Genomic DNA, 7522 nt, shown 5'->3' with positions numbered 1-7522 from the left:
GGGGTGAGTGAGGAGAGGTTAGGGGGGTGAGTGAGGAGAGGTGAGGGGGGGTGAGGGGGGTGAGTGAGGAGAGGTGAGGGGGGTGAGTGAGGAGAGGTGAGGGGGGGTGAGGGGGGGTGAGGGGGAGGTGGGTGAGTGGGGGTGAGGGGGGTGAGTGAGGAGAGGTGAGGGGGGTGAGGGGGGTGAGTGAGGAGAGGTGAGGGGGGGGGGTGAGGGGGGGGTTAGGGGGGGGTGGGTGAGTGGGGGATGAGGGGGGTGAGTGAGGAGAGGTGAGGGGGGTGAGGGGGGTGAGGGGGGGGTGGGTGAGTGGGGGTGAGGGGGGTGAGTGAGGAGAGGTGAGGGGGGGTGAGGGGGGGTGAGGGGGGGGTGGGTGAGTGGGGGTGAGGGGGAGTGAGTGAGGAGAGGTGAGGGGGGGTGAGGGGGGGGGGGGTGGGTGAGTGGGGGTGAGGGGGGGGGGGTGGGTGAGTGGGGGTGAGGGGGGGGGTGGGTGAGTGGGGGTGAGGGGGGTGGGTGAGTGGGGGTGAGGGGGGTGAGTGAGGAGAGGTGAGGGGGGGTGAGGGGGGTGAGGGGGGGGTGGGTGAGTGGGGGTGAGGGGGGTGAGTGAGGAGAGGTGAGGGGGGGTGAGGGGGGGGGGTGAGTGAGGAGGAGGTGAGGGGGGTGAGTGAGGAGAGGTGAGGGGGGGTGAGGGGGGTGAGTGAGGAGAGGTGAGGGGGGTGTGAGGGGGGGTGAGGGGGGGGTGGTGAGTGGGGGTGAGGGGGGTGAGTGAGGAGAGGTGAGGGGGGGGGTGAGGGGGGGTGAGGGGGGTGAGGGGGGGTGGGTGAGTGGGGGTGAGGGGGGTGAGTGAGGAGAGGTGAGGGAAGGTGAGGGGGGGTGAGGGGGGGTGGGTGAGTGGGGGTGAGTGAGGAGAGGTGAGGGGGGGGTGAGGGGGGGTGAGGGGGGGGTGGGTGAGTGGGGGTGAGGGGGGTGAGTGAGGAGAGGTGAGGGGGGGTGAGGGGGGGGTGGGTGAGTGGGGGTGAGGGGGGGTGAGGGGGGGTGGGTGAGTGGGGGTGAGGGGGGGGGTGGGTGAGTGGGGGTGAGGGGGGGTGGGTGAGTGGGGGGTGAGGGGGGTGAGTGAGGAGAGTGAGGGGGGGGTGAGGGGGGGTGAGGGGGGGGGTGGGTGAGTGGGGGTGAGGGGGGTGAGTGAGGAGAGGTGAGGGGGGGTTGAGGGGGGTGAGTGAGGAGAGGTGAGGGGGTGTGGTGAGGGGAGGTGAGGGGGGGTGAGGGGGGGTGAGGGGGGTGAGTGAGGAGAGGTGAGGGGGTGAGTGAGGAGAGGTGAGGGGGGGTGAGGGGTGGTGAGGGGGGGGGGGTGAGGGGGGGTGAGGGGGGGAGTGGGAGAGTGGGGGTGAGGGGGGGTGAGTGAGGAGAGGTGAGGGGGGGTGAGGGGGGTGAGTGAGGAGAGGTGAGGGGGGGTGAGGGAGGGTGAGGGGGAGGTGGGTGAGTGGGGGTGAGGGGGGTGAGTGAGAGAGGTGAGGGGGGGGTGAGGGGGGGTGAGGGGGGGTGGGTGAGTGAGGGGGTGAGGGGGGTGAGTGAGGAGAGGTGAGGGGGGTGAGGGGGGGTGAGGGTGGGGTGGGGTGAGTGGGGTGAGGGGGTGAGTGAGGAGAGGTGAGGGGGGGTGAGGGGGGGTGAGGGGGGGGGTGGGTGAGTGGGGGTGAGGGGGGTGAGTGAGGAGAGGTGAGGGGGGGGTGAGGGGGGTGGGGGTGGGTGAGTGGGGGTGAGGGGGGGGTGAGGGGGGGGGGTGGGTGAGTGGGGGTGAGGGGGGGGTGGGTGAGGGGGGTGAGGGGGTGGGTGAGTGGGGGTGAGGGGGGTGAGTGAGGAGAGGTGAGGGGGTGAGGGGGGGTGAGGGGGGGGGGTGGGTGAGTGGGGGTGAGGGGGGTGAGTGAGGAGAGGTGTGGGGGGGTGAGGGGGGGGTGAGGGGGGGTGGGTGAGTGGGGTGGGTGAGGGGGGTGAGGGGGGTGGTGAGGAGGGGTGAGGGGGGGGTGAGGGGGGGGGGGTGGGTGAGTGGGGGTGAGGGGGTGAGTGAGGAGAGGTGAGGGGGGGTGAGGGGGGTGAGTGAGGGGGGGGTGAGGGGGGGGTGGTGTGAGTGGGGGTGAGGGGGGTGAGTGAGGAGAGGTGAGGGGGGGTGAGGGGGGTGGTGAGGGGGGGTGAGGGGTGGTGGGTGAGTGGGGGTGAGGGGGGGGTGAGTGAGGGGGTGAGGGGGGGGTGAGGGTGGGTGAGGTGAGTGGGGTGAGGGGGGGTGAGGGGGGGGTGGGTGAGTGGGGGTGAGGGGGTGTGAGTGAGGAGAGGTGAGGGGGGGGTGAGGGGGGGTGGGGTGAGTGGGGGTGAGGGGGGATGAGGGTGGGGTGGGTGAGTGGGGGGTGAGGGGGGGTGGGTGAGTGGGGTGAGGGGGGTGAGTGAGGAGAGGTGAGGGGGGGTGAGGGGGGGGTGAGGGTGGGGTGGGTGAGTGGGGGTGAGGGGGGTGAGTGAGGAGGGGTGAGGGGGGGTGAGGGGGGGGGTGAGGGGGGGTGGGTGAGTGGGGGTGAGGGGGGTGAGTGGGAGAGGTGAGGGGGGGTGAGGGGGGGGTGGGTGAGTGGGGGTGAGGGGGGGTGGGGGGGGGGTGGGTGGTGTGGGTGGTGAGGGGGGGGTGGGTGGGTGAGTGGGGGGTGAGGGGGGTGGGGGTGAGTGGGGGTGAGGGGGGTGAGTGAGGAGAGGTGAGGGGGGGTGAGGGGGGGTGAGGGGGGGGGGTGGGTGAGTGGGGGTGAGGGGGGTGAGTGAGGAGAGGTGAGGGGGGGTGAGGGGGGGTGAGGGGGGGTGGGTGGTGGGGTGAGGGGGGGGTGAGTGGGAGGGTGGGGGGGTGGGGGGGGGGTGGGGTGAGTGGGGGTGTGGGGGGTGAGTGAGGGAGGTGGGGGGGGTGAGGGGGGTGAGTGAGGTGGGGTGAGGGGGGTGGGGTGTGGGGGTGAGGGGGGTGGTGGGTGTGGTGAGGGGGGGGTGGGGGGTGGTGGGGGGGGTGGGGGGTGGGTGGTGTGGTGGGGGTGGGGGGGGGTGAGGTGGGGTGGGTGAGGGGGGGGGTGGGGGGGGTGGGTGGTGGGGGTGTGGGGGGGTGGGGGGGGTGGGGTGGTGGGGTGGGGGGGTGAGTGAGGGAGGGTGAGGGGGGGTGAGGGGGGGTGGGTGGTGGGGGGTGGGGGGGTGAGGGTGGGGTGGGTGGTGGGGTGTGGGGGGGTGGGTGGTGGGGGTGGGGGGGTGAGTGGGAGGGTGAGGGGGGGTGAGGGGGGGTGGGTGAGTGGGGGTGAGGGGGTGAGTGGGAGAGGTGGGGGGGGTGGGGGGGGGTGGGGGGGGGTGGGTGGTGGGGGTGAGGGGGGTGAGTGAGAGGTGGGGGGGGTGGGGGGGGGGTGGGTGAGTGGGGGGTGAGGGGGGTGAGTGGGGAGGTGAGGGGGGGTGGTGGGGGGGGGGTGAGGAGAGGTGAGGGGGGGGTGGGGGGTGGGTGTGGTGGGGGTGAGGGGGGTGTGGTGGGAGGGTGAGGGGGGGTGTGGGGGGGGGTGGGTGAGTGGGGGGTGAGGGGGGTGAGTGAGGTGAGGTGTGGGGGGTGGGGGGGGAGTGTGGGGGGGTGAGGGGGGGGTGGGTGAGTGGGGGTGAGGGGTGGGTGGTGTGGAGAGGTGAGGGGGGGTGGGGGGGGGTGTGTGAGTGGGGGTGAGGGGGGTGAGGGGGGTGAGGGGGGGTGGTGGGTGTGTGGGGGTGGGGGTGGGTGGGGGGGTGGGGTGGTGGGTGTGGTGGGGGGTGGTGGGGGGGTGGGGGGGGTGAGGGGGGGGTGTGGGGGGGGTGGGTGAGTGGGGGTGGAGGGGGGGTGAGTGGGTGAGGGTGAGGGGGGGTGTGGGGGGGTGTGTGAGGGGGGGTGAGGGGGGGTGTGTGAGGAGGTGTGGGGGGTGGGGGTGGGGAGTGGGTGAGGTGAGGGGGGGGTGAGTGAGGGGGGGGTGAGTGAGGAGTGAGGGGGGTGAGGAGTGGTAGGGAGGTGTGGGGGTGTGAGGGGGGTGAGTGTGAGAGGGGGTGTTGTGGGGTGGGGGGGTGGGAGAGGTGAGGGGGGGGTGAGGAGAGGTGAGGGGGTGAGTGGAGAGGTGAAGTCAGGTGAGGTGAGGTGATCAGAGGTGAGGAAACGTGATGGATTGTGAGGTGAGGTGAGGAGAGCTGAGTGAAGACAGCGACCATCTTTGACGATTTCGATTTAAAGCTTTCGTGACTGCAGGGATTCATCTTCTTGGTTCTTTCGGTAAAGTCACGTAGAAGGGAAGTAATAAAATAATAAAAACAAAACATAATAAATAATTCTCACGACGTTTCGGCTACAGCTGAAGACGGCTGCTTGCGTTGCGGCCGAAACGCCGTGAGAATTATTTTATTCTATGGGAACCTCATTTGCCAGTAAAAATATAATTGGTTTTTTTACCCTTCTATCTGGCAACAAAACTGACACCTTTTTTACAAGGAGTCATGTTTGCATAGACCACAATACCTGCAGTCATAATGCAAAAAAAAACACAACTCTGATAATGTGCACTGTCCTTGAAGTTGATTGGTCCACACCCGAGACAGCTTTCCTTAGAGCCTAGTCTCACATGGGTTGGACCAGATGACGCCAAAAGGCGCAAAAAAAAGGTGTCAGTTTTGTTGCCAGATAGAAGGGTAAAAAAACCAATTATCAATTATTTTATTGTTTTATTTTTATTATTTTATTACTTCCCTTCTACGTGATGACTTTACCGAAAGAACCAAGAAGATCTTTGACGATGGTGCCCAGGAAGGAATTGAGCCCCACAGCTGCCCCGCGGGGAGTCGGGGGCTGACATCACGGCATGGACGGGCGACTCGCTGCGTGAGAGGCACCACCACCACCACCACCGCCGCTCGTGCCGAGCGCGAGGGTCGCGTTCCATCAAGAGGCGCCACGAGGTAGCAGGATGAGCGGCTGTTTGCAAAGCCCGAGGCAGACCTGACTTGGTAACAAAAAAAACATTAATCGTTTAGCTCAGAGTCGGTGAACTTCTTTCGCATCGTACGTGGCCCCCCGCGCCGGAGCGGAGGTCGCGAGGGGGTCCCCCCGCCGTGGATGTCTCTCGAAAGTCGTTTTCGTGTCGCGACGACCACCAACACCACCGCCACCAACGCCGCCGGGCGAGTTTCTTCTGCCACCTCCTCCCCGCCCCTGCCGAGGTGTCACGAGACTCTTTTTGTTCAGCGAGGCCCCGCCGGGGAAGGGGGGGAGGGGGCGATGGCCGCTGCTGTTGCTACTGCTGCGGTTGCTGCTGTTGCCGTTGCTACTACTGCTGCCGCTGCTGCTGCCGCTGCTGTTGCTGCCGCTGCTGTTGCTGCTGTTGCCGTTGCTACTACTGCTGCTACTGCTGCTGTCGCTGCTGCTGTCGCTGCTGTTGCTACTGCTGCCGCTGCTACTGCTGCTGCCGCTGCTGCTGTCTCTGCTGCTGCCGCTGCTGCCGCTGCTACTACTGCTGCCGCTGCTGCTGCTGCTGTCGCTGCTCCTGCTGCCGCTGCTACTACTGCTGCCGCTGCTGCTGTCGCTGCTGCTGCCGCTGCTGCTGCCGCTGCTGCCGCCGCTACTGCTGCTGCCGCTGCCGCTGTCACTGCCGCTGCCGCTGCTGCTGCTACTACTGCTGCCGCTGCTGTCGCTGCTACTACTGCTGCCGCTGCTGCTGTCGCTGCTGTTGCTCCTGCTGCCGCTGCTACTACTGCTGCCGCTGCTGTCGCTGCTGCTGCCGCTGTCGCTGCTGCCGCTGCTGCCGCTGCTACTACTGCTGCCGCTGCTGCTGCTGTCGCCGCCCTCTTGAGTGCGACGACAGCGAGCTGAGGACATACTTGCAGCGGACGCATTTTTCTCGCGCCGGCAAAACTTGTGGCCGCGGTGATTTTTTGGGGGTCGATACGCGGCGGCGGTTATTGATCGGCGGACGCATGCCAGACCCCCCCCCCCCACCACCGGAACTTCGGAAAACTTTGACGACCGCCGGCTTTGCACGAGGCCTTCCACCCAGCATCGGATTGATCGCGGCCAGAACGACGGGGCCAATGTACCAATCAGCGCTGGCCTCTCCACAACAACGCACAAGTTAAATCTTCATCTTCTTGGTTCTTTCGGTAAAGTCACGTAGAAGGGAAATAATGAAATAAAACATAATAAAATAATTCTCACGACGTTTCGGCCACAACGCAAGCAGCCGTCCTCAGGGGAAGAACAGGGCTGTCGGATCTTCATTTGAAGCTTTCGTGGCTGCAGGAATTCGCACCCTCTGGGTTCTTTCGGTAAAGTCGCGTGGGTAAATTTTTTATAAAAATTAAAAAATTAAATATAAAATAAATTAAATAAAATGACGACGTTTCGGGCGCAACACAAGCGCCCGTCATCAGCTGGGGACCATCACAGCCAGAAGCAACTGCTGGGACGGCCGTAGTGGTCCCCCACATGCTGACGAGCGTTTGCGTTGCGGAAGAAACGTCGCCGTTCAATTTAATTTATTTTTCAACTTTTATTATTTTCACCCACGTGACTTTACCGAAAGAGTTTGGATTCCGTGCGGTCACGAAAACTTCCAATCTAGAAGGTAAACAGAGGAGATCACGACGTTTCGATGACAACACAAGCAGCCGTCTTCAGGTGAGAAAGGAGCTCTCCCTCCTTTCGTTTCGATCTCTCGCCTGAAGACGGTCGCTTGCATTGCGATCCAAACGTCGTGAGCTGTCATTCCTATTTGCGTGCCTTGACCAAAAGACCCAAAGAGAGTTAATACTGGTAGGAACCTCCTGGAACCTCCTGGTTCCTACCAGCCCACAGGGGATTATTGTGTCCGTCCGTCGTGCAGGGAGGGGCTGGGTGGGGAGGGGAGGGTGGGGCTGGGGAGGGTCTGGGTGGGTAGGGGCTGGGTGGGGAAGTAGGGGCTGGGTGGGGTGGGGCTGGGCTGGGAGGGGCTGAGTGGGGAGGGTGGGGCTGGGTGGGGAGGGGCTGGTCACCCCGTGGTGCCCTTATAAAACTCAACGTTTAACCTACTCACGCCGGCTTGTGCCCGCCCTCACAGTCGGCCATATTTGCGGAATACACCACGCCGCCGTTGACCCTGGCCATTGACCGAGCAACCCAACGTTCCTACCAGCTCCCTCCGCAGGACAATGTGTTTCACTGAGACTGAATCCCACATTGATCTTAGCCATGAACGTGACAATTACGGAAGTACCAGTCAACAATCATTACAGCCCCCCATGTAACCAGACGTACAGCAGTGCGCTAACCGCTGCACCACCACTCCAACACCACAGCCATGCTCCGTCCACTGCCGGATCAAGGCCTACCCCCCCGAAGCCGCCGCGCCCACCGCCCGCCCCGATCTTTGCGACCCGATTCCATCGCTCCGTCTGCCCGCCGGACGCCCTCCTCTCGGACGAGTTCCGCGTTTTTCTTGGCCGCCGCTCCGTTATTATTCCACCGCCACGGGCAACGGTGTCAACACACAAA

This window comes from Lampetra fluviatilis, chromosome 59 (assembly GCF_964198595.1).
Source record: "Lampetra fluviatilis chromosome 59, kcLamFluv1.1, whole genome shotgun sequence".
NCBI classification, from domain to species: Eukaryota; Metazoa; Chordata; class Hyperoartia; order Petromyzontiformes; family Petromyzontidae; genus Lampetra; species Lampetra fluviatilis.
The sequence above is the reverse complement of the archived record's forward strand: the minus strand, read 5'-3'. Positions refer to the sequence as shown.